The 24,142-nt window shown below is 36.2% G+C and overlaps 1 long non-coding RNA gene across 1 annotated transcript in view; it reads left to right on the top strand.

The window, feature by feature from the left end:
• Nucleotides 1–548: 548 nt before the first annotated feature.
• Nucleotides 549–24,142, top strand: part of LOC141544523 (uncharacterized) — a 165,212-nt gene continuing 141,618 nt past the window's right edge. The window contains exons 1-4 of the long non-coding RNA XR_012482637.1: nt 549–859; nt 11,832–12,020; nt 20,257–20,338; nt 21,826–22,030. This is a non-coding gene — a long non-coding RNA (uncharacterized LOC141544523). The remainder of the gene's footprint in view (nt 860–11,831; nt 12,021–20,256; nt 20,339–21,825; nt 22,031–24,142) is intronic.

A 24,142-nucleotide genomic window follows, 5' to 3' on the forward strand; every position in this document is an offset into this window, starting at 1 on the left:
TGTAACCTTTCAGATTGAACTGTGTTCTAAGGTACAAGGGGGTGCTGTCCCAAGCTTTTTGTGACACTCTGAGCCTTGACTTTGAGCACAAGGGCCCCTTGTCAGAGCAAGGGGGTAACCCTACCTGCTCTCTCCAGGCAACAGCCTAGTCTTCCTGGGATGACAATTTGCCTTCTGAGCTGGGGTTGGAAACTGCCCCACTGATCTGCTCTGCAACTGAGCCAGGACTGAGGGTTTCAGTTGCTGATCTGCTGTGATAAAGATCTCACTGTTTTTCCCAGACACTGAGCTGGACTAAATACCCAGTGTTTTACCCCAGTAAGACTGACCTTTCTTGAATCCTTCTAATCTATCTTGAGCTGGAGAGTAATTTCATTTCATAGGACTCTGTTCAAAGGCTTGATTTCATATGGTTTTCAAGGGAAACAGGGAAATCTCAAGTAGCTTTCCAGCTTCACTCTGCCATCTTGGCTCCGCCCCTGGAACTTCCATATTATTGTTTTATTGTTATCTCAGTAAAGTTCTTACAAAGATTCATCACTATTCAATGCAGTTACATGCTTATAATGAAAACAATGAGATCCAATAATGTCTAGAAGCAGTCCAGAGCCAGCTTATCATGAGCATCAGTGCATATTTTTTTGAGAGTCTATATTTTGCCACTGATCAAAACCACATATTTGATCAATTATATATAAGCATTTGGTTTGTTGAACTTCTGGAATCATCTCTCCAGCTAATGATCCTATAAATTTTGAAACCTAGGGTTCTCCTTGTAAATTGATCAAAGACCCAAGGGTGAATCATCTTAACCTCAAGGGATAGTTACCATTTTATACATAATGATGTGGAGGAAAAGGTAAAAGAATAAGCATATCTCTGGATAGTCAGTTAAGTATTCTAGATTCTATTCCCTGTTCTATCTTTAATATTGCTGGCTGCCACCATCTCATTCCTTCCTGAGATATAATGAATAACCAGGCAGGAAGAAAGTAAAGATAGCTAGGTCACTATAATGTAAATTGTGAATCCTCTCAAATTGTCTCATATGTTCAAATTTTTGTTATTCAGTATTATAAGGGTAATTGTTTCCAATTCAATGGTAATATGCAGTGTGAATTCAAATATTGTAACCATTTCAGAGGATTCATTATTTGCACTAATTGGGTCCTAACTATGCGTACAATTCTAAACACTGAATGCCAAATCCCTGCAGATTATATCTATTTAAGATCCTGATCTCTCATTATAGCAACTCCCTCTCCTCCCATGAGAGTGTTCTTTAATAGAAGCCCTTTTCACCACTGAATCAAGAATCCTTTTTTTATTTTTTCCTATTTCAATCCCTTTCTTTGGCACCTCATTCATTCTTCCCTAAGTTTTTATTTGCCTTTCATTGATTTGATTGGGGTACATCACATTCCTCTCTAAATTCTTCCTGAACTTTCCCTTGTCATTCTGCATTTTTGTCCCATAAAAATCATTGACTCACCTGTAGTCTTGATAATTTGATGTTGAGCCTAGGATGTTTCAGGATTGTTCTCCATCATCACCTTTATTAAAATTTTGCTTTAATTTGTATCTCCTTCTATACTTTTAGAAAGGAATCTTCTAATGGTTCCTTGCTGTAATTTTGCTGTTTTTCCTGTTTTGTTTTTTAATCCCATGAGTGTCTTTTTCTTTTTATTCCACCTCCTTTTCTCTGGAGTAATTTATTTCATTACTTGTTGTTTTCTTGGTAACTGTGTTTATTTATCCTTTCTGTATTTTCATTATCTGGGATATTTACAGAGCAGATAATCTGCTCATGCCTTCTTTTTTTCTTTTTTTCTTTTCTTTTTTTTCTTTTTTTTTCTTTTTTTAAATTTTTTATTATATATTTTTTATAATATTATCCCTTGTATTCATTTTTCCAAATTATGCCCCCCTCCCTCTACTCCCTCCCCCCGATGACAGGCAATCCCATACATTTTACATGTGTTACAATATAACCTAGATACAATATATGTGTGTAAATACCATTCTCTTGTTGCACAATAAGCATTAGATTCCGAAGGTACATGTAACCTGGGCAGACAGATATTAGTGCTAACAATTTACATTCACTTCCCATTGTTTCTTCTCTGGGTGTAGCTACATCTGTCCATCATTGATCAACTGGAAGTGAGTTATGCCTTCTTTTTTTCAAAAGAATACTTCAAATGCCTCTCTTTTATTAAATGTCCATCTCTTTTTGACTGATGATTTGGTTGTGTCATCTTGGGTTGTATCACGAACCTCCTTTGTTCTTTGTAACATAATTTCATTCCCTTCTGAGGTTTCTAATGGGGCAAGAATAATCTTGGGTTATTTAAATTTATTTAAATTTGTCTTTTAAAATTTATATAATAGTTTATAGACTTTGTTGTTTGTCATTAGAATTATTCATTTTAACTTCTATACATCTTGTAGTTTGCAGCATGGGTTTCTTTATTCTTTGTGTTTTGGTTTGTTTTGTTTTCCTTCTAGAGGCAAATTTGCAGATTCTTTTGATCGACACTGTTTTCTGTATCCAGAAGTTCTAAGAAGTTTTCTTGTATTATTTCTTGCATTATAGTGTTCAAATGTTTTTTAAACTTTTCATATTCTTTGGAAAATTCATGATCCCAAAATTGTCTTTTCAAACCCATCTCTTTGAAATGAATATGTTTTGCTTATCTAGAGATCATGTGTTCTCTTAGGATTATTGCTTTTTCTTCTTGTCTTCACATCTATATATTTGTATTTCAATCTATTGTTTCCTCTTCTGTTTCCATGGAAAGACTTACTACAACTATTGATGTTGTTCTATTCAGCAAATTATTTCTGTTGTACAAGTCTTAAATTCTACTTTCTTGATGTTTATTTTTCTTGAACCATTTGATAATATCCTAATGCAGTCTCTTAAGGATCTACAAGATTTACAAGGTTCTTGCCTCATCAGTTAATTGGTATAATTTCCTTTAACGATATTTATACAGTTACTTAGCTATCCTAATGACCTTTTATTTATTTTTCTGTTTTAATATCTTCTCTGTTGAGATATAGATAAATATCTACTTGTGATCAAAGTTTTTATACGAATTATCTTTGGTAATTTCAATGTTTCTTCCTTCTCTTTGTTGGCAAATATCCTAAGGTTAGACCTCAGATATTGTCTTTTTCTCATCCTGAGAAATTTGCATTCTATCTGCCTCAATCCCTTTCCCAAGTGACCTCTGGGGGATAGAACTGGCCATAGCTGGGGGCCAGTTTCCTTCTTTCAGACCTGGTACAACTTATATACATGCTGGCCCTCTGCCATGGCTCCTTCTGTTCACTGAGGACTGTCATAAAAGTGTTTTAAAGTCTCAGGCAGGACCCTTTTCTGTTTCTCCATACCTCCATCTTCTCTACATGAAACTGAGAGTGGGCAAAGTTGACACTGGTGCTCATTCTCACAGAATGTCGAGGTGAGGGCAGGGGCAAGTTATTCTGGCAGAGACTTCAGCAGCGGCAAGGAAATTGCTGAGTGGATGTCAGCTGTAATTACTTTATTTCTTATAAGTAATTCTTATTTGGGGGATTTTTGAGAATTCAGAAGAATTTAAAAAAAAAAAAGTATAATGCTTACATTTGAACCTAGGTCTAAGCCTGGAAAATCTACGAATGGGAATATTGCCCAAAATATCCCAACCCTTTCTAAAGTCACCCTGAATAAGATCACTGCCTATCTGCCCTGATTCCTTCCACCAGCATCTCCAATCCCATCCAGTTAAAATTTTTTAAGTGCCTACTATCATTTCAGGTTCTGTGCTAAGCAAGGGCGAGTACAATTAATAATAAACTCAAATAATTACAATTAAAGGGGGAGAAACATACAAAAAGGGGCACGAAAGTGTGGGAGGGTTTGGGGGAGGAGAAGACCCCAAGGGCTACCTGCATGGGGCAACTTGTTTTGTGCAATTGAAACCAGGGAGGATTACAGAAGTAAAGTAGGAGTGAGCTGAGTCCAGTCAATGGAAAACTTAAAGGAACATTGGGAGGAACATCTGACCTCCCACCATCTAAATAGAGTCTGAGGGAAGGTGGTGTTAATCAAGACTGATTTAATAATCAAGGTGTGGTGATGATGAGTTTAGAAGTGATTGGTTTATGCTGGGAGCAACATCTTGTTCCACGGATTTGAAAGCAGGCAGGGCAGCAGATTCAGGTAGAAGCATATCTGAACTTAACCTAGCTATTTCTATTATCACCCTTTAAAGACTGAGCTTCACTTTTTATCTGAAACACACTATTACTACTATCGCTTTTGCTCTTTCTCTCACTGTCCCTTTCCTAATTAATTCCTAGCCATAAAGAAAAAACCCATTTCTCGGCTCCCTTTTCCTGTCTTTTCATTCCTATTCTCATCAACCTACCTTACTCATGACTCAGTGCAACTCTGTCCACTCCTTCCAATAAACACTCTGGAATTTCCATTCAATAGTGAACAAATCATCTTCAGTTTGAACCTCTTTCTCTCACATTCCTTCCATCTATTTTCCTTTACTGAGATCTAGCTTTCTTCTGATGACACTGCATTTCCAGTTATTTTCTCTGGCATTAACTGTGCCTTTTTTAATATCTTCTGACATATGAGTCCTTAAAGGAAAAATCAGATTTTTTTTTTTTTTTTGTTCTCTTTGTCATTTGCAGACTCTCCTTTTCCCCCTTCCCTCAGCAACCTTTCTGTTTTTGAAATATGCTCAGTCAATGTTTACCCTGTGAGGTATGTACTCTTCAAGTAAATATATATGTTTACATGGGATATCTGTGTCTAGACAGGAGGTTAAAGGAGAGGTGCAGATAGATGTTTCTGAAATTTTATCCATCCCTTTCCAATTCTACTTTGAAAGTAGCAGGAGAAAGAGCCATGAATCTGATTGATCTGATCTCTTAAAAAGAGGAAGGTACTAGACTAGAAGTATATCTATTTACCTCCCTAAATATTATTGATCTAAAAGTATTAATTTTAGCTTCTAAAGTCACTGAACTGCCCTGGTCACTATCTCTTAAAGGAGAAAGGTGCCCCAAATTTATTTTTTACCATTTGTGCCCTAGTTACATGAAAGCCCATCCTTGAAATTAACAAGTATTGTACAGATTAGAATATATTAAAAAATACACACAAAGTAAAATGGAATTTCTCTCTCTAGTTTGTCTTGCTGGATTTTATTGGCAATATATAAAAATACTAATGATTTATGTGGTCTTATTTGTATCCTGCAACTTTGCTGAAATTATTACTTCAAGTAGATTTTAGTTGATTTTTCTATAATTCTCAAAGTATACCATCATATCATCTGCAAAGAGTGATAATTTTAAGAGAGGTGATAATGGGCATCTTTGTTTTACTTCTTATTGGGAGCCTTCTAGTTATTCCCATTACAGATAATGCTTGTTGATGGTTTTAGACAAATATTACTTATCATTTTAAGGAAAGCTCCTTTATTGCTATACAATCTGGTGTTTTTAATAGGAATTGGTGTTATATTTTGTCAAATGTTTTTTCTGTATTTATTGAAATAATCATATGATTTCTTTTGTTTTTCTTATTGATATTGTCAATTATGCTGGTAGTTTTCCTAATGTTTAACCAACTCTATATTCCTGGTATAAAAACTACTTGGTCATAGCATATGATTCTTGTGATATATTGTTACAATATCTTTGCTAGTGTTTTATTTAAAATTTTTGGATCAGTATTCTTCAGGGAAAGTGATCTATAATTTTCTTTCTCTGTTTTGGCTCTTCCTGATTTAGTAATCAACACCATATTTGTATCATAAAAGGAATTTTGTAGGACTCTTTCTTTGCCCATTTTTGAAACTGTTTATAAAGTATTGAGATTAATTGTTTTTTAAATGTTTGGTAAAATATGTTTGTGAGCTCTAGCAAAAATATCCAGCCCTAAAGATTTTTTCTTGGGAAGGTCAGGGATGGCTTGTTCAATTTCTTTTTCTAAGATAAGGTTACTTACATATTCTATATTTTCTTTTTTTTAATCTGGATAATTCATTTTTGTTAGGAATTTATTTCATTTAGATTGTCAAATTTATTGGCATATAATTAGCCAAATTTATTAGCATATAATTGGGCAAAATAGCTCCTAGAATGGTTTTCATTTCTTCTTCACTTTAATTTTTGATATTGGTAATTAGTAAATTCTGGTAAATTCTTCTTTCTTTTTTTTAAATAAAAAATGAATGAGTTATCTATTTTTTCCCATAAAAACAGCTTCTGGTTTTATTAGTCTAATTGTTTTCTTCCAATTTAATTAATCTCTCCTCTGATTTTCAGTATTTTCAATTTGATGTTTAATTGTGAATCTTTAATTTGTTCTTTTTCTAGTTTTTTTCTTTAGTTACATTAAGACGTTCAATTCCTTCATCCTTCAGTACTTTCTTAAATCTTTACTTTTGCTCTGACTTCATTCTTCCCCTTCTGGAATCTCAATCCAATAGTAAGTCACTTCAACTTCGCCCTTTCCTCTGCCCTTGAATTCAGTGGATCCTTGTTCTTTTGCTACGTCTCTTCCTAAAGCTCAGCTCTGGATTACTTCAATCATTTACCTCATCTGATCCTTCTTATAAGCTGCTGAATGCAGTTGGAAGATCGTGTTAATAAATACATTAGAAATACATGCTATCCAACCTCTCAACTAGACACAACAGTAAGCCAGGTTTTTTTTTTTTTTTTTCGTTTCTTTTCAATTGATTTTCTATCTCACTTCTCCAAAGAAGCTATTTCAAACCTTCTCTTCCCTCCTCAAGCCTCCCTTCCCCTTTTCATGCAGCTGAGGACCTTGCCACTTTACTGAGAAAAATTAGGGATATAAATTTTGTCTTCTTCTTATCTTCATCTCAAAACATCTTGATGTCATCTCCTACTCTATTTATCTGGGAAAAAATAGTTCTCACTTTATCTCATTCTCTCTTTTTTGGGAAACAATTTGGAGTTAAATGATTTGCCCAGGGTCATACAGCTAGTAAGTATTAAGTGTCTGAGGCTGAATTTGAATTCAGGTCAGATCTCCTGACTTCAGGACCAGTGCTCTATCCACTGCACTGGTAGCTGCTCCAATCTCTCATTCTCTCTTGAAGAAGACACATCTTTTTTAACAGATTGCATTCCCTAACCATAATCCACCCTTAAATTTTCCATTTCTCTCCTGTCAACTGGCTCCTTTTCTACTGCCTTTGACCATTCCCAAATCTCCTCCATCCTAAAAATAAATATTTTATTAGATATTACTGTCCCCTCAAGTTAATGTCCTATATCTTTCTTGTCTATCTTAGCCAAACTCTCTAAGAAAACTCTACATTGATTGCCATCACTTCTCTCTGTCACTCCTTAGTCCTTTGCTATTTCATTTTCATCCTCATCATTCAACTGAAATCTTGTCTTCAAAATTACTGAGTTATCTTTTAATCACCAAATCTGAAGATCTTCAATTCTCATGCTTTTGACTACCTTCTTTTCCTGGATACTAACTTCCCTCTGGGTTTTTATAATATTACTTTCTTCTTCTAATTTGTCTTAATTTTCAACTTCTCATCTTCTTTGCTGCCTCAGCATTTCTGTCTCCATAACATCATTCTTCCAGATCTCAGGATCATAAACTTGGCATTATCTTGGACTCTTTATTCTCCCCACCTCACATATTCTATCAGTTGCTAAATCTTGCCATTTCTGCCTTTAAAACACCTTTTCATACAATTCACTCATTCTCTCCACTCGTAGTTATCACCTTTGTTCGGGTTTTTATCATCTCTTACCTAGATGATTTCAATAGCTTCCTAACTGGTTTCTCTGACTCAATATCTATTTTAATCTGGCTTAAAGACTTCTACAAGAGTAATTTTTCTTAAGAGAAGACTGATCAAATTATTTCCCCTATTTAGTCAATTCCAGTATCTTCCTATTCTGTTTTAGATAACTTATAAACTCTTCTGTTTGGTTTCTGAGCATCCTCATTGAACATTACTACCTCTACTGCATTTCATGACCCAGAACATCTGACCTTCCCTCTGCTGCTCACAAATAACCCTTCATTTCTCTTCTTAGTGTGCCTTTGCATTAGCCATCCAACAGAGCTGGAATGTCTTCATCCTTACTTCTACCTCAGAGCTCTTCTCCTCCTTTAAGACTCAGCATAAAGAAAACGATATAAATAAGTCTACAAATATTGGAGTTAACATATATTTTTAACCTATGTAACATGTATTGACTACCTGCCATCTAGGGGAGGGGGTGTGGGGAAAGGAGGGGAAAATTTGGAACATAAGGTTTTGCAAGGGTCAGTGTTGAAAAATTACCTTTGCATATGTTTTGTAAATAAAAAAAACTTTAATAAAAATAATAATTGCTAAAACATAAAAAGACAGCATAAATGTCATCTTCTTCATGAAACCTTTCCTCATGCCCCCAAGTAGTCAACATGCCCCTTCCCAAACTACTCTGTATTTAATAACTTAGTATAGGTATGTATGTAGTATAGGTATATAAATATACACAAATATATCCATATGTATGTTCATTTATTTACTTGATATTGGTACTGAATATATTTATATACTCACTTTTTGTCCTCTCCATTTAAGATCCATGAAAGTAGGAATCATTTGATTCTTTGTACTTAAATTTCCATTGCTTAATATGATGATTGGTTCATAATTGGTACTTAATAAATGCTTGTCAATTGAGTAGCTAATTTAATATACTTTCCTGCCTACCTTTTCTCCCCTTTTCTACACTATCCTTATCCACACATGCTTCATAAAAACATAAATGTGTTTCATCTAGACCAAGCTTCTCAAACCTTTTCCACTCACAACCCGTTTTTTGCCATTTTTACACAACCCCCAGTATATAGGCATATAAAGCAGGTATACAAATCAAACATTTGTTGATAATGAATTATAATTTCATAAGCTCTCATTGTGAGTTATGAGATCCACAGTTTAAGAAGTTTTGATATACAGAGAAAGGCAAAGTAAGACAACTCTGATATACCACTACATACCTATCAGACGGCCTAAGATGATAGGAAAAGACAAGGACGAATGTTGGGGGGCAAATGGGAAAATTGGGATACTGACACATTTTTGGTGGAACTGTGAAAGGATCCAACCAATCTGGAGAACAATTTGGGACTATACTCAAAAAGTTATCAAACTGTGCATACCCTTTGACCTAGCAGTGTTTTTACTGGGCTTATATCCCAAAGAGATCTTAAAAGAGGAAAAGGTACCCACATATGCAAAATGTTTGTGGCAGCCCTTTTTATAGTGGCAAGAAAGTGGAAACTGAGTGAATTCTCAATTGGAGAATGGCTGAATACATTATCATATATGAATGTTATGGAATATTATTGTTCTGTAAGAAATGATCAGGAGGATGATTTTAGAGAGGTTTGGAGAGACTTATATGAACTGATGCTGAGTGAAATGAGCAGAACCAAGAAATCATTGTCCACAGCAACATCAATATTATACGACAATCTATTCTGATGAATGTGATTCTTTCCAACAATAAGATGATTGATGCCAGTTCCAATGATCTTGTGATGAAGAGAGCCATCTACACCAGAGAGAGGACTGTGGGAACTGAGTGTGGATCAAAATATAACATTCTCACTCTTTGTTGCTGTTCATTTGCATTTTGTTTTCTTATTCATATACTTTTTTTTAATCGGATTTTTTTATGCAGCAAGAGAATTGTATAAGTATATTTATACATATTGGATTTAACATATATTTTAATATATTTTTAACATATATTGGATTGCTTGATATTTAGGGGAGGAGGTGGGGGGAAGGAGGAGAAAATCTGAAACACAAGGCTTTGCAAGGGTCAAAGTTGTTAAATTATCCATGCATATGCTTTGAAAGTAAAAAGCTTTATTTAAAAAAAGAAGTTTTGATCTAGACTAGTGTGGTGGAAAGAGGACTGGATCTAAGTTAGAAGTTATTTCAAATTGGAGATCCTTTCTTTACTTCCCTTTTTATACTTTGGGCAAGACACGTTACCCTTAGCCCTGTTTTCTCATTTATAAAAGGAAGTGAATTCTAGGAATCCCTGCTCTCTGTTTTCTACAGTGACAGATAATTAAATTAAATAATCTGGGCCAATCATTTCTGCTATGAAAGCTTCTCCACTTTCCACTTTCAGATAAGATACATTTCAACAATAGTTTTCTGGACATTTCTCTTTCCTTCTAACCTCCCTTTCCCCAGCCTCTCTCTCTGCCTCTTTCTCTATCTCTCTTTTTCACCCTTTCCTCCTTCTTCCTTTCCTCTCTCCTCCTCAGCCCCCAAACCTAAAGGAGATCCCATAATTGTAGGAATTTCAAGCTAGATGGGATGGAAAAGTTATCTATCATTCCTCTCTGTCTCTCTGTCTCTCTGTCTCTCTGTCTCTCTCTGTCTCTGTCTCTCTCTCTCTGTCTCTGTCTCTGTCTCTCTCTCTCTCTGTCTCTGTCTCTGTCTCTCTGTCTCTCTGTCTGTCTCTCTGTCTCTGTCTCTCTCTGAGTCTCTCTTTCTCTGTCTCTCTCTCTGTCTCTCTATCTCTCTGTGTGTGTGTGTCTCTGTCTCTGTCTCTCTCTGAGTCTCTCTCTCTTTCTCTCTCTCTGTTTCTGTCTCTGTCTCTCTCTCTGTGTCTCTCTATCTCTGTGTGTGTGTCTCTGTCTCTCTGTCTGTCTCTCTCTGTGTCTCTGTGTCTCTGTCTCTGTCTCTGTCTCTCTCTCTCTCTGTGTGTGTGTGTGTGTCTCTGTTTCTCTGTCTCTGTCTCTCTCTCTCTCTTTCTCTGTATGTCTCTGTCTCTCTCTGTCTCTCTCTCTCTGTCTCTCTCTCTCCTCTCTCTCTCTCTCTCTCTCTCTCTCTCTCTCTCTCTCTCTCTCTCTCTCTCTCTCTCTCTCTCTCTCTCTCCTCTCTCTCTCTCTCTCTCTCCTCTCTCTCTCTCTCTGTCTCTCTCTCTCTCTCTCTCTCTCTCTCTCTCTCTCTCTCTCTCTCTGTCTCTCTCTCTCTGTCTCTCTCTCTCTGTCTCTCTCTCTCTCTCTCTCTGTCTCTCTCTCTCTCTCTCTGTCTCTCTCTCTCTGTCTCTCTCTCTCTCTCTCTCTCTCTCTCTCTCTCTCTCTCTCTCTCTCTCTCTCTCTCTCTCTCTCTCTGTCTCTCTCTGTCTATCTCCCTGGAACCCTCAAGTCTTGACTCTTAATTACACCATTTTCTTTATTTAACCATAGTCCTGACTTGTCCTTGATTTTAGAAAGAGGATCTTGGCTGCTTAAAGTTCTTCCTCACTCAGGAGGCATTTCTTGACATCTCCTTAAAAAACAGGTTCTGGTGTCTGACAGTTGTACAGCAACCTTGAGGTTTGATTGAAGAATACAATTAGAATCCTTTGGGGTTCAAGTCACTGGCAAGTAAGCATCAAGCTACAGACGACATTATTATCAACTGCACATCATCCTTCAACTATACACATTTTAGTTTAGGATTCTGCGGGGATTTTTTTTTTTTTTCCTTTTCCATTTGACATTGTAGATTAGCATATGCTGATCAATCATAAAAATGGCTCTCTGGAGGGAGAAAAGAATGAATCATTTTAAAGAAAGCTTTAGGTCAACCAGAAATAACTGGTTTTCTTTTCTCTCTCTACTTCTCTCTATCTCTGTCTCTCTGTCTCTGTCTCTAACTTTGTCTCTGTCTCTCTCTTTCCTTACTACCTCTCTTCTGCTTTCTTCTCTTCTTACAATTTTTTTTCTCTCTCCTCTCCTCCCCAATATCCTTCAGGTAATCCAAACACACTACAAACTAATCCTGGAGCTCAGCAGCTGGGTTGTTCTGGAGAGGAAAAATCGCAATGTCAGACAAATCTTAGCTCACACCTGAGTGTGGGTTCACTAGGCATGGATCACTGCTCCACCTAAACTGAATGACCTATTTGGATTCAAGTAGCACAGACGAGCAGACCTGATTCAGGTGAGAAGGGGGAGACGGAAAAGCAATCTGGAGCAATCAAAAGAACTACTGAAATAGGAGTCAGGAAGATTTAGCATTGTCACTAATTAGATATATCTCTCTTGAAAAAAAAAAAAAAGTCATTTAAAATCCCTAAGTCTCTGTTTCCTCATTTGTAATATGATGGAAACTAGACCATATAATCTATTAAATTCTTTTCAAAGAATATTCTGTCAAAAAGAAGATAGCCAACAAACTGTAGGCTGTAATTCAATCTCATTAGTTGAATGTCCTGAGTTCATGGCTATAAAGATGAAATTGCTTTAAAGCAGCTAGATGGCTGGATGGATAGGATCCTGAGTGTGGAGTCAGAAGGATTTGATTTTAATCCTGCCTTAGAGATCTACTAACTGGGCAAACGAGGTCATTTGGCCTCTCTCTACCTCAGTTTCCTTATGTATAGAAAAACAACTATATGACCTTTAAGGTCTCTTCTGGCTGTAAATCTAGAATCTACAAAAATGTGGATAAGATTAGTGGAAAAACAGAAAATATGCTAGATTTGGAGTCAGAGAACATTTGGAATAGAGAACAGTTGCTTGTCTGTTTGGCCTTAAACATGCTACTTAACTTTTCTGTACCTGTTGCCTTATCTGTAAAATAGGGATATTAAGCCTTAAATTACTCACCTCATCCTATACAAAACTCCTATTGATACCAATGTATCTGGTGTTCATTTTTTTCTCCTGAACGCTAATCCTTCAATGTCGACAATCTGCTGGACATCAATAAGGTAGCAGATCAGAACCTCAAGCTCAGAATTACAATCAGAATTCATTATCTTCCCCCCTCCAAATGTCCCTATTTTTATTAAGGACACTATCATCCTACATCACCTATAATTGTAACTCTTGACTCTACTCATTCTCTCATCTCTTATAAAGCAGCTAAGATAGAGTCCCAGGCCTGAAGTGAGGGAGACTCCCCTTTCTGAATTCCGACCTCAGCTTACCAGCTATGTGACCCTACTTAAATCATTTAACCCTGATTGTCTTACTTTCCGTCTCTATCAAAGGAAATGATAAACTTCTCCAGTATTATTACCAAGAAAACTCTAAATGGGTCGTAAAGGGTTGGTCATGACTGAACAACCTCCTCTATATTCAATCAGTTAAGTTTTGTTCATCCTCTCTCTCAAATGCATGCCCTAGTTTCCATTTATGCAATCACTATAGTAATCAGTCAATCAATAAACACTTATTTTAAAATCAGTCAAGCCCTCTAGATATGTTACTATGCTAAATGATGGGAATACAACTACAAAAAAACAAAAAACAGTCAAGAAGCTTACAATCTAATAAGGGAACACAATACCCATAAGAAAGCTAAAAAGGGGAAAGGTAAATACCTAGAAGAAGGGTATGATGGACAAGTCCAATAGAGTACCGATTTTAAGGTGGAAATGAAAATATAATTGGCCTGGATCCCCTTCCTAAATAGAGGCTTTGAGAGGCCCTCTTCCCTGAGCACTCCAATCTTAGGGGCAGAAGATCCTGAGGATACTGATGAGTGTGAGCAATCTTGAAGGAAGATGGAAATCTTGATGATGAGGTTCCTGGTCCCATCACCCAAGTTGATAAGTGGAAGGATTCTAGTCCTCTGTTTCCAAGTATAGCGCACTCATTATCTGGGCAATAATGTAGCAAAAGATGGTTTAGAAAACATACAGACTGACTTCAAGAAGACCAATTTTAAGACTATTATATTAGCGTAGGTTAGAAGAGGTATGACACTGAATAAGGTTTACCAAATCAGAAGTTCCCTTGAATTTTCATCCTGCACTCAATTATTTTACAGAAATTAAGTGAATCCTTAACATCATTATAGGATAAAATGAATTGTCTTTGTGCAATGGCAGCCTCAATGGGTTGCCATTTGACTGCTCTTGGATTAATAGCACTAAGTGTGAAAACCAGAGCAGGTTAGGCTGGTGAGGGAAACAACAAGCTCTTCATATTTAGCTGTGGGTTCCAAATGACAACCTTTATAATTTGTCACACAAGGACCTAATCACTATCTTAGGCTCTTTAAAGCTTTTAGAGGGACACACTTTGCATTCATTCTATAAATTAGTTTGCAAAGTGGTATAAATGGCAGTAAATGGATGAGAAAAAAAAAGTGACATCCACTTGACTATATTCTTTGTAAATAGCAAGACTGTTACATAAGCAAATAATAGGAAGATAAATTAAGCCAATGCTCTTGCTTCATAGAAATAAGATTTCCCTTCAGACCTAAACTTATTTTCCATAATACTTTGACAAGGTATTTTATATTACCATAAATATTTTGAATAAGGTATAACAGTTCATAGCCAATCATTGGTAATTTTTATTTAGGAAATTTTTTTTCAATTACCAGACTCACAATTCTGTGGGAATGGGACATTTTGGGTGAAAATGATACTATTTCTTTTTTTTTTTTAATTTTTCTCTTCTTTTCCTCCCTCCTTCCTCCTTTTTCCTTTTTCCTTTCTCCTTCCTTCCTTCCTTCTTCCATCCATCCTTCATTGCTTCTTTCCTTGCTTCCTTCCTTGCCTTTCTTCTTTCCCTCCTTCTTTTCCTCCCTTCCTTCTTTCCCCCTCCCTCACTTTTCTTTTTTAAAGTTTTATTTATTTTGATTTTAACTTGTGGGATAAAAATAAGCATTTTCATATCATTGTAATAAAAAACCTGCAAATATATTATATACAACTTGCTATTCATTTTTAACAAATAATAAAGTTATAATGTAAATTTCTTTTCTCCCCTTCTCCCCTACCTTCCCTCAAGATAGCTACCATTAAACATATGTATATATCATTCTATACATATTTCTATTTATCAATTCTTTATGCATTTAGCATCTTTTTTCATAGGTCCTTTGTAGTTAATTTGGATATTGGTAACAGTCAAGATGACTTATTTGCTCAAAGTTGATTTTGAAACAATTTTTTTTCTTAACTATACACAGATTTTTCTTGGTTTTGCTAATTTTACTCTTCATTATTTTCTGCAAATCTATCCATGTTTTGCTAGGATCATCAAGCTCACCATTTTTTTATAACATAGCAGTGTTCCATTACAATCATATACCACAACTTATCTAGCCATTCCCCAATTAACAGGCATTCCTGAAGTTTTCCAATCTTTCCCACTATAGAGAGAACTACTATAAATATTTTAGAACATGTAGGTTCTTTTTGTTTTTCCCTAATCATCTTTGGAAATAGACCTACTAATGCTATTTCTGGTTCAAAGGGTATAGGCAGTTCAGTAAGTCTTTGGACATAATTCCAGATTGCTTTCCAAAATGCTTGGATTAGTTCACAATTCTACAACAAAGAATTAGTGTCCCAATTTTTCTACATATCCTTTAACATTTTTGTTTTCCCCTTCAACCATGTTAGCCAATCTGACAGGTGCAAAATTATATTTGCAAAATTATTAATTTGTATTACTTAAAACATTTTTTCCAAATAACTATAAATTACTTTGATTTCTTCATCAGTAAGTAGCAGATATACTATTTAGTCTCAGGTCAGAAGGTTATAAGTTCAGATACAGTAGGAGTGGACTTTTGATGCTATGTAGTCATAGGATTCAACCTCTTCGTTTTACAGATGAAGAAACTGAGTCCCTCAGAGTTCTTTATGCTGGGATATAACCTAGGCCAATTCTCCTGAGATTGGCTTCAAACTAGCCATAGAATTGGGAAGTTAAGACCATCTTACCTACTATTTTTGGTCAGCTGAAGGCATGTGCCAAAATTGATTCATCCTGAGCAAATTCAGAGCATTAGGGAATGAGAGGATGAACCCCAGAAATCACATTAGGATTTCTGGAAAAGTCTTAAACTAGGAAACTGCTCAGCATTTCAATTGCCAGGAAATGAGTGGGTGTCGGATTGTGTCTTCCACAATAGTATATTAGTCATGAAGAACACTCAGTCATATGTGTCATAGGACTAAGGCACTCAAATACTCCCCTAAAAGTTGGAATGATTTTTCTAGAGAAAGGCATGCTGGGGGAGGAGATATCTTTGTGCTTGTTCCACAGTCTGTTTTGAACAATTGAATTCTCTGTACCACAAATCATGTTTCCTATTTAATATCCTAGTTTCCTCCTAAACTTAGCTAGTAATTCATCTGTTTGGAATCTCTGCTGATCTTTCTGTTGAGAAATTGTCTCTCCTTACGATAGTATAGGAGCCCCAAGGTGCTTTGCTAGCTTGCTCTCCTGTGATGCTCTTCTTGGAAGCAGAGGATCCTAGTCAGTGTTTCCTTTCCTGAGATGTGTCTCTCACACAGGGTCCCCTTGTACTTTTGACCATACCATATAGAGGATATCTTCCAGTTGTCTAAATTGTCACCATTTTACAGATGAGGAAGAGGTCATCTCCAGTTATCCTGCATGACCTATTTCTTGCCACTGGACTTAGATTTTAATTCTTTTGTCTCATATATTTTCATTTATGATTTCTTGAAAAAGACCTCTGGAAAATCAGACTTTGATAAAATTCATTGGGATTCAAAAGGAGAGATACCTGACCTTGTCATAAACTCAAATCACTCTGGCTCACACTGATTGGCTAATAATAGGTCCCAACCCAAGCCCCATTTAGTCATTGTTTGGGATTTGATGGCTCACAGAGAGTGTAAACACAATTGTTTCTGTTTTGGCTAGAAACCTTGAAGGTCTTTTCCTTCCAAACTTTTTTTTTTTTTTTTTTTTTTTTTTTTTTGTAGGCAGACTATGCCATCTTTTGCCTCAGTTCTTGTCTCGTCTTAATCATTTAATGGGCATTGCCTCAAAACTGAGACCTGGGAAAGATTTTAGCTTAAAAAGACCAGACATCCTCACTTATGTATTACCACTGGACTCAGATAACCCTGAAAGAGAGAATGAGGTGGATGACTTTGTACGATTCTGCCCCATTTAAATTCAATTCACCTGCAAGTCAAGATGATGTCCCTTTTTTGATGTCATTCAAAAATGAAGGACATGAAGACCATCTTCAATAATGAAGCAACAGAGTTCAAATCTGGTCTCAGATACTTAATGCTTTCTAGCTGTGTGACCCTGGACAAGTCACTTAACCCCAATTGCCTCAGCAAATAATAATAATAATAATAATAATAATAATAAAGCAACAGATAAGGAAACTGAGGCAAAAAGAGTTAGGTGATCATACAGCCAAATAGGTGTCTGAGGCCAGATTTGAACTCAGAAATATAAGTCTAACTCCAAGTCCAGCACTCCATCTATTGTACTACCTTGCTTGCCTATATGTGTATACTATCTTTAATTTGTTAAATATTTATTAAATATCTATTATATATGGAGCACAAATAAAAAAGAAATAATCTCTGCCCTTGAAGACATTACATTGTTTCTGAAAGATGCAACATGGACAATCTTAAGTAGATATAGATCATATTCAAAGAAACACAAGTTTGATGGAGATGGATACTGATCAAAGAGAACTCAGCCCTTACAGCATACATGGTATGTTTTGCCTAGTATCAATCTATGTGGAGCCTGCTTCAAGATTTTCATGATGGAGGAATAATACTTTATCCCTGCTTCAGAACAGAGAAATAGTCTCGGACCACTTCTTGTCAGCTTACTTCATGGTGATTAAGAGTATTTTAATTAGTAACTGACTTAGAATTAACTACGTATGCAAAAAATCACAAATGAAATATCTCTCGCTGGATTCTTTTGAATGAGAAAGAAGTGCTGTGGACTCCTAGGTAGGGAAAGAGATAGATAAATACAACAGCAGCATGCACTAGTTTGGCTAATTTCTCTCAATACTGAAACCTCAGTCACAAAAACTTTGGATGGAAAATGTCATCTACATCCAAAGAGAGAACCATGTAGACTGAATGAGGATTGAAGCATACTTTTTTTACCTTTTGGGAGGGTTCGGTTTTTTTTTCTTTCTCATCCTTTTTTTTTCTTTTTTCTTTTTTTTGTTCTGATTTTTCTTTCCCAATATGAATCATATGCTCATATGGAAATATTAAAAATGAATATATATATATATATGTATATATATATATATATATATTCTTTCCTCATCTTGGATGAATGAAAATCAAAGACAGAAAACACCAGACTAAACCTTGTGATATGTGAAGACCCACCAAAGGACCAACAATTTGAGTCCACCATGGACTTCTACAGCAGTGGCCATCAAGCCTATTAAGGAGCCAACTCTGAAGAGTCACCTGCTAAACACATCCAGCAATGGAAAGACCCATCCATTGAGGCAACATATCCTACAAGTGAGGGCACAACTCATCCATTTGTTACACTATACCCAGAGTTAAACATGGAGGGCAATGCTTTGTAACTACTATGTTAAGTGTAATCCACTCTCTTAGTGACTAAGAATATAGAAAAAACAATGCATCTGCTTTGGGGAGATTTTGGGGGCACTTCTATCCTTGCTTTAATTCTTGGTTATTAGCCCTCCATACCATCTAATTCATATTAATTGATTTATATGAAGTAGATATCAACTGCCTAAATTGACATTAAGGAAATATTAATTGGCTATTGATGTTGAGAACAGGTTAGCTGGGTATCTGAGATATGGGTAACATGCCGGATAGGGACTCATGAGTGTTAGTGCTAGGAAATCACCTGGCACCATGTAATTATCACAAGAATGCTGAAGGGAAAAGTAGTAGCCATGTTCTGGAGTGTGGGTTGGGAGAGTTTAAAGTCTATATATACTAAATAAAGTAATTTCAAATGAGAGAAAGTAAACAACTGTGAAGGTCAAGAAAGGTCTTATGTAGGAGTTTTTATAATATACATGCCCTCTGTATAGAATTGGGTTTCTTAAGCTAGCGAGATTGATTAGCACAGCTATATACACATATGTATGTATATTAATTAAAATAGAAATGTATTTTTAAAATAAATATATCAAAATTCATACACATACACATCTGGGATTGCATCTGTATAGGAAACTCTCAGTTAGGAACTTTTGCTATTATTGCTGATCAGTTCCTTTCCGTAACATATCTTCTTAGAGAGTTACACGAATCTCCAAGAGGTTAATTGACTTGTTTTAAGTTCACACAGACAGTATGTGGTGTTTTGATTCCAAGGCTACCTTTCTCCACTACACCATGCTGAACTGTTTTAATGCAGAAACTATGCCTTATATTTCTTTGTCTCTCCTACATTACCTAAAGCAATGACAATCACATCATAGGGATTCAGGAAACGTTTATCTGATTTTGTTCTTTTGCACAAAGATGGTAAATAAATACATTTATGGTGGGGGGGGGTTCTTTTAAATTTCTAGTATTAATCTCACTTTTATGTAGGTGTTCCTATCCAACTTATAAAGCAGATGACTTTTGGCAAAAGCATAGAATAAATTATTAGACATGGAATTTATTAGTAGTTTAAAAAAAAAGAGGGTGCTCATTAAGAGATACCAAAAAAAAAAGTTTTGGAAAACTAATCTTATTTCTTTTTTTATGGTGTTATAGGATTTAAATAATGTTTTCATTTTATTTGGGCTTAGAATATTTATGTAACCTTAGATCTAGACCAATGATGGGTAACCTTTTTTTGCCAAGGGCCATTTGAATATTTACATTATTATTTACAAGCCAATACAAAATTATCAGTTTACAGAACTCAAAGCTGGAGGCTGTTGTACCTCAACTCATCATCTCCTGAGTTGTCTTAGCAAAAGCTTTCACAGGCCTTATATTACTAGGCCCAGACATTCCCCACCCCTGATGTAGGCAAATGATTATTTTACTTCTTTGTTTATTCATTTATTTATTCATTTATCTCTGGCTAATTCTAAGATGTAGTAGAACTCTTGTCATAATTCTTCTTCCATAAAGTAGCTGCTGATGGCACTTTCAGAGTAAATTAGGGGGGAAATTAGGTCTGGCTGGAAGGCAGAAGAGACCCTAAACAAGATGATTGCTATCATCTTGTCAGTTGTTAGAGTTTAGGGAAGGATAGAATAGGGTAAGGTTTGCCTGTGCTTGGGAGTTGACAGCTTTTTGGGTGAGGGAGCCAGAATTTGAGAACTAGAAGAAAACTTCCAATTGGATGATGGAGCATTAATTTGATTAAAGGAGAAGGGAACAAGCATTTATTTAATGCCTACTACATGCCAGGCACTATGCTAAGTGCTTTACAGATATTATCTCATTTAATTGATGTTACAGAAATAGAGAATGCAAAGATGGAAAGAATCTCAGGGCCATCCAAATCTGAACCATCCTTGAAGTCTCCTCTGCAGTTTAGTTGGTAAGTAGTCATTCATCCTTTGTTTAGAAATATTTACTAAGAACCTCCCTCAGTGTCTTTAAGACAGTCTGCTCTACTTCTGTGTAATTCTAATTGCCATTAAGTTTTTCCTTAAATCAAGCCTTACTGTTCCTGGTTTTTCCCACTGAGCTGAGGCATAACAATATTTTATATCAGTTATTATGCCATTCTAAGACTCCTCCAGGTCAAAACATACCCAGTTTCTTCAATAGAACTTTTCTTGGTATGCCCTCCAAGCTCTTCATCTTCCTGGCATTCATCCTATATGCTCTCCAGCTTAGGAATGCTTTTCTTTCCTCTCTTCCTCCCTCCCTTCCTCCTTCACTCACTCTCTCCCTCCCCTTTTTCTTTTCCTTTTTTCCTTCCTTTCTTCCTTCCTTTTTTCCTTCCTTTCTTCCTTCCTTTTTTTCTTCCCTTTTTTCCTTCCCTCCTTCCTTCCCGTTTTCCCTTCCCTCCCGTTTTCCCTTCCTTCCTTCCTTCCTTCCTTCCTCCCTCCCTCCCTCCCTCCCTCCCTTCCTTCCTTCCTTCCTTCTTTCCTTCCTCCCTCCCTTCCTTCCTTCCTTCTTTCCTTCCTCCCTCCCTCCCTCCCTTCCTTCCTTCCTTCCTTCCTTCCTTCCTTCCTTCCTTCCTTCCTTCCTTCCTTCCTTCCTTCCTTCCTTCCTTCCTCCCTTCCTCCCTTCCTCCCTTCCTCCCTTCCTCCCTTCCTCCCTTCCTCCCTTTCTCCTTTCCCTCCTTTCCCTCCTTTCCCTCCTTTCCCTCTATTCATTTGGGGGTAAATGCCTTGCCCAGAGTCACACAGCTAGTATATTTCTGAAGCTGGATTTAAACTCACTGAAGCAGGTGTCACCTAGCTGCCCCATGAATGTTTTTCTTTAATGACGTCAACCACAATGTTCCAGATATGATATGATCTAGCCAGAACACTGTAACACTATCATTTCCCTAATCCTCGATTCCTGGAAACTATGCTTCTCTCAAAGCAATATAAGATCACTTTAGCCTTTTTTTTTTTTTTTTTTAAACCAGCCATGTTACAATGTTGACTCATATTGAGCTTGTAGTCCACAAAAACCTTCAGATATTTTTCAGATGAATATCTTTCCCAATGTTAATACGTATAAGATTTAACATTTATCAAGAGCCTACTATGTGCTAAACACTTTAAAAATCTTGCCTTACACCATGAGTAATAGGTGCTATTATTACCCCCAATTTAAAGATAAGGAAACTGAGGCAAAGAGCACTTGACTGACTTGCCCAGAGTTTCACAGCTAAGTGTCTGAGGCTATTTGAATTCAGGTCTTCCTGATTACAAGCCTGGCACTAGTAGCCCCAAATGCAAGTGATTATACCCATTTTATAGATGAGAAAACTGAGCATTGTGGAAATTAAGTCATTTGTCCCGGGTCGTATACCTAGTTTGATACCTGAGAAAAGATGTAAACTCATATTTTCTTGCCTCCAAGGCCATTACTCTCCACCACAACATGCTGTCTCCACATCTTACATCCCAAGCTACTGAAAGAACTGGCGCATGTAATTGCTATACCATGGTCTATGATCTTTAAGAAATCCTGGTGAACAGGAGAAGTTCTGTGAGATTGGAGGCAAGCAAACATTGTGCTGATTTTCAAAAACAGGAAGAATGTGACTACTTCAAATTATAGGCTGGTGAGTTTGACCTTGGTCCCTGATAAAATTCTCTAAAATCATATTTTAAAATGATGGCGTGAAGAAGGTATGCTTGTGAACACTTAGAGAGGAAAAAGATTATCACTACAAACCAAAATAAGCTTATAAAAAGCAAGTCACTTCAGAAAAAAAACATCTTTTCTTTCTTGACCAAGTCCCCAGACTAATACAGCAAAAGGCATTCCGTGAATGCTGTGATCTGAATTTCAACAAGATAATTTTTAAAAACCATATCCTTGTAAGAAAGACAGATGAGAACTGGATGATAGTATAAGAAGACTCTGAACTTATTCTCCTTCTATCCCTCCACATACTAGTAGTTTTGGCCCCTAAAAGATGGCTAGGTATTTTTCTCTCTGTGTCTCTCTCTTGCCCTCACCTCCACACTCCTAGCCTCCTAAGGCCACCAAACAAACAATCATTGAACAAATATTTATGAAATACCCACACCATATTATGTATCAAGTACTAAGCTAAAAGGCTGGTAATTTAAAAAAAAAATCTTTTCAAAGAACTTATGTTTTATAGGGAAAAACCATTTTATATAAATAAGTATATACAAAATGTATCATTGTTGTTCAGTCATATCGGACTCTTTGTCACCCTATTTGCGGTTTTCTTAACAAAGATCATGGAATGGTTTGCAATGTCCTTCTCCAGCTCTTTTTACAAATAAGGAAATTGAGGCAAACAGAGTTGAGTGACTTATCCACAAAGTGTCTGAGGTCATATTCAAACTTGTCAACCCATACACAAAATACAAAATAGATCATCACAGGGTAGCACTAACAGCTACAGGCAGCATCGGATTAAGAACAGCACGTGAGAAGATTTTTGACAGAAGTAAAATGGTGCTGCCACATGAAAATTTCAAATGAGCCAAACTTTCAACATCTTCCTGATGTGCTCTCCCTCACTCATTTCTGATTTCCTTGACTTTAGATCTTTGCTCCTAATACCTTTTCCTACCTCCTGCTGAGCTCCTTGGATTTAATTGCTCTGGCATCCTGTTTACTTTCTCCAATCATGAATTTTACTCTGCCTTCTTTTCCCGAGAGGGTTCCCTGCCTTGAGCCCTGTTAATTGGCCCCCAGTTATGAGCATCCTTCAGCTCTATCCCTTCCATAGAGAGCACAGATTTGACAGTGTGCACATTTGTCAACTGCATTGATGACATAAAATTAAAAGGGGTAACTAATATATTAGATGACAGAATCAAGATTGAAGTGTTGTAATAATAAATAGAAGCTAACTAAATTTTTATAACAATAGACCTTAAATCTTACATTTGGATTGAAAAAAAAAAGGGTAATTACAGTATGGTTAAAATGCAATTAAGCTACAGTTCTGTGAAAAATACTTTGAGCTTTGGGGCTATCTGTGTCATATAGATTCAATATGGATTAGCAGTGTAATATGTCAACCAAAGAAACTTCAGTATTTAGCACAGTTCCTAGCACATAGTAGTAGGTGCTTAATTAACTTTTGCTGGTTTTGAAACTTGAACTGCATTATTAGTAGTATAATGTTCAAAGGTAGAAAGATAATGGCCTTGCTGTACTCTGTTCTGGTCAGTCCACATCTGGAATACAGTGTCTCTATCTCGGCACCACATGTTAGAAAGTGCTCTAATAACATGGAGCAATTGTAGAAGAGTACAAGAGGATGTGAATTAATCTGTCTTCATAAGTACCCAGAATGTTCTAAACGCCCAGTACTAGGTTTTCAGGGTATAGAAATAAAAATGAAACAAAATTTACACATAGCATACAAAATAAACCCAAAGAAAAAGAAGACACTTTTAGGGAGGAGAGGTCCTAGAAGTTAGAGGGATTCCAATAAAGTTATAGTATAATGTATATAATACAGAAAAAAGATTCAAGTGTATAAAAATTAAATTACATAGCTTTATTGTACCAAACCAATTATAAAAATACATAGTAAAGTGACAAGGTAGACAGAGCACCCAGCCTGCAGTCAGAAAAACCTGAGTTCAAATCCACTTTGGACACATATTAGCTATGTGACCCCAGACAAGATGTTTAACCTGATTTATCTCAATTTTCATATTAGTAAAAAGAGATGGAGAAA

Source organism: Sminthopsis crassicaudata, chromosome 1, assembly GCF_048593235.1.
Source record: "Sminthopsis crassicaudata isolate SCR6 chromosome 1, ASM4859323v1, whole genome shotgun sequence".
Lineage (NCBI taxonomy): Eukaryota > Metazoa > Chordata > Mammalia > Dasyuromorphia > Dasyuridae > Sminthopsis > Sminthopsis crassicaudata.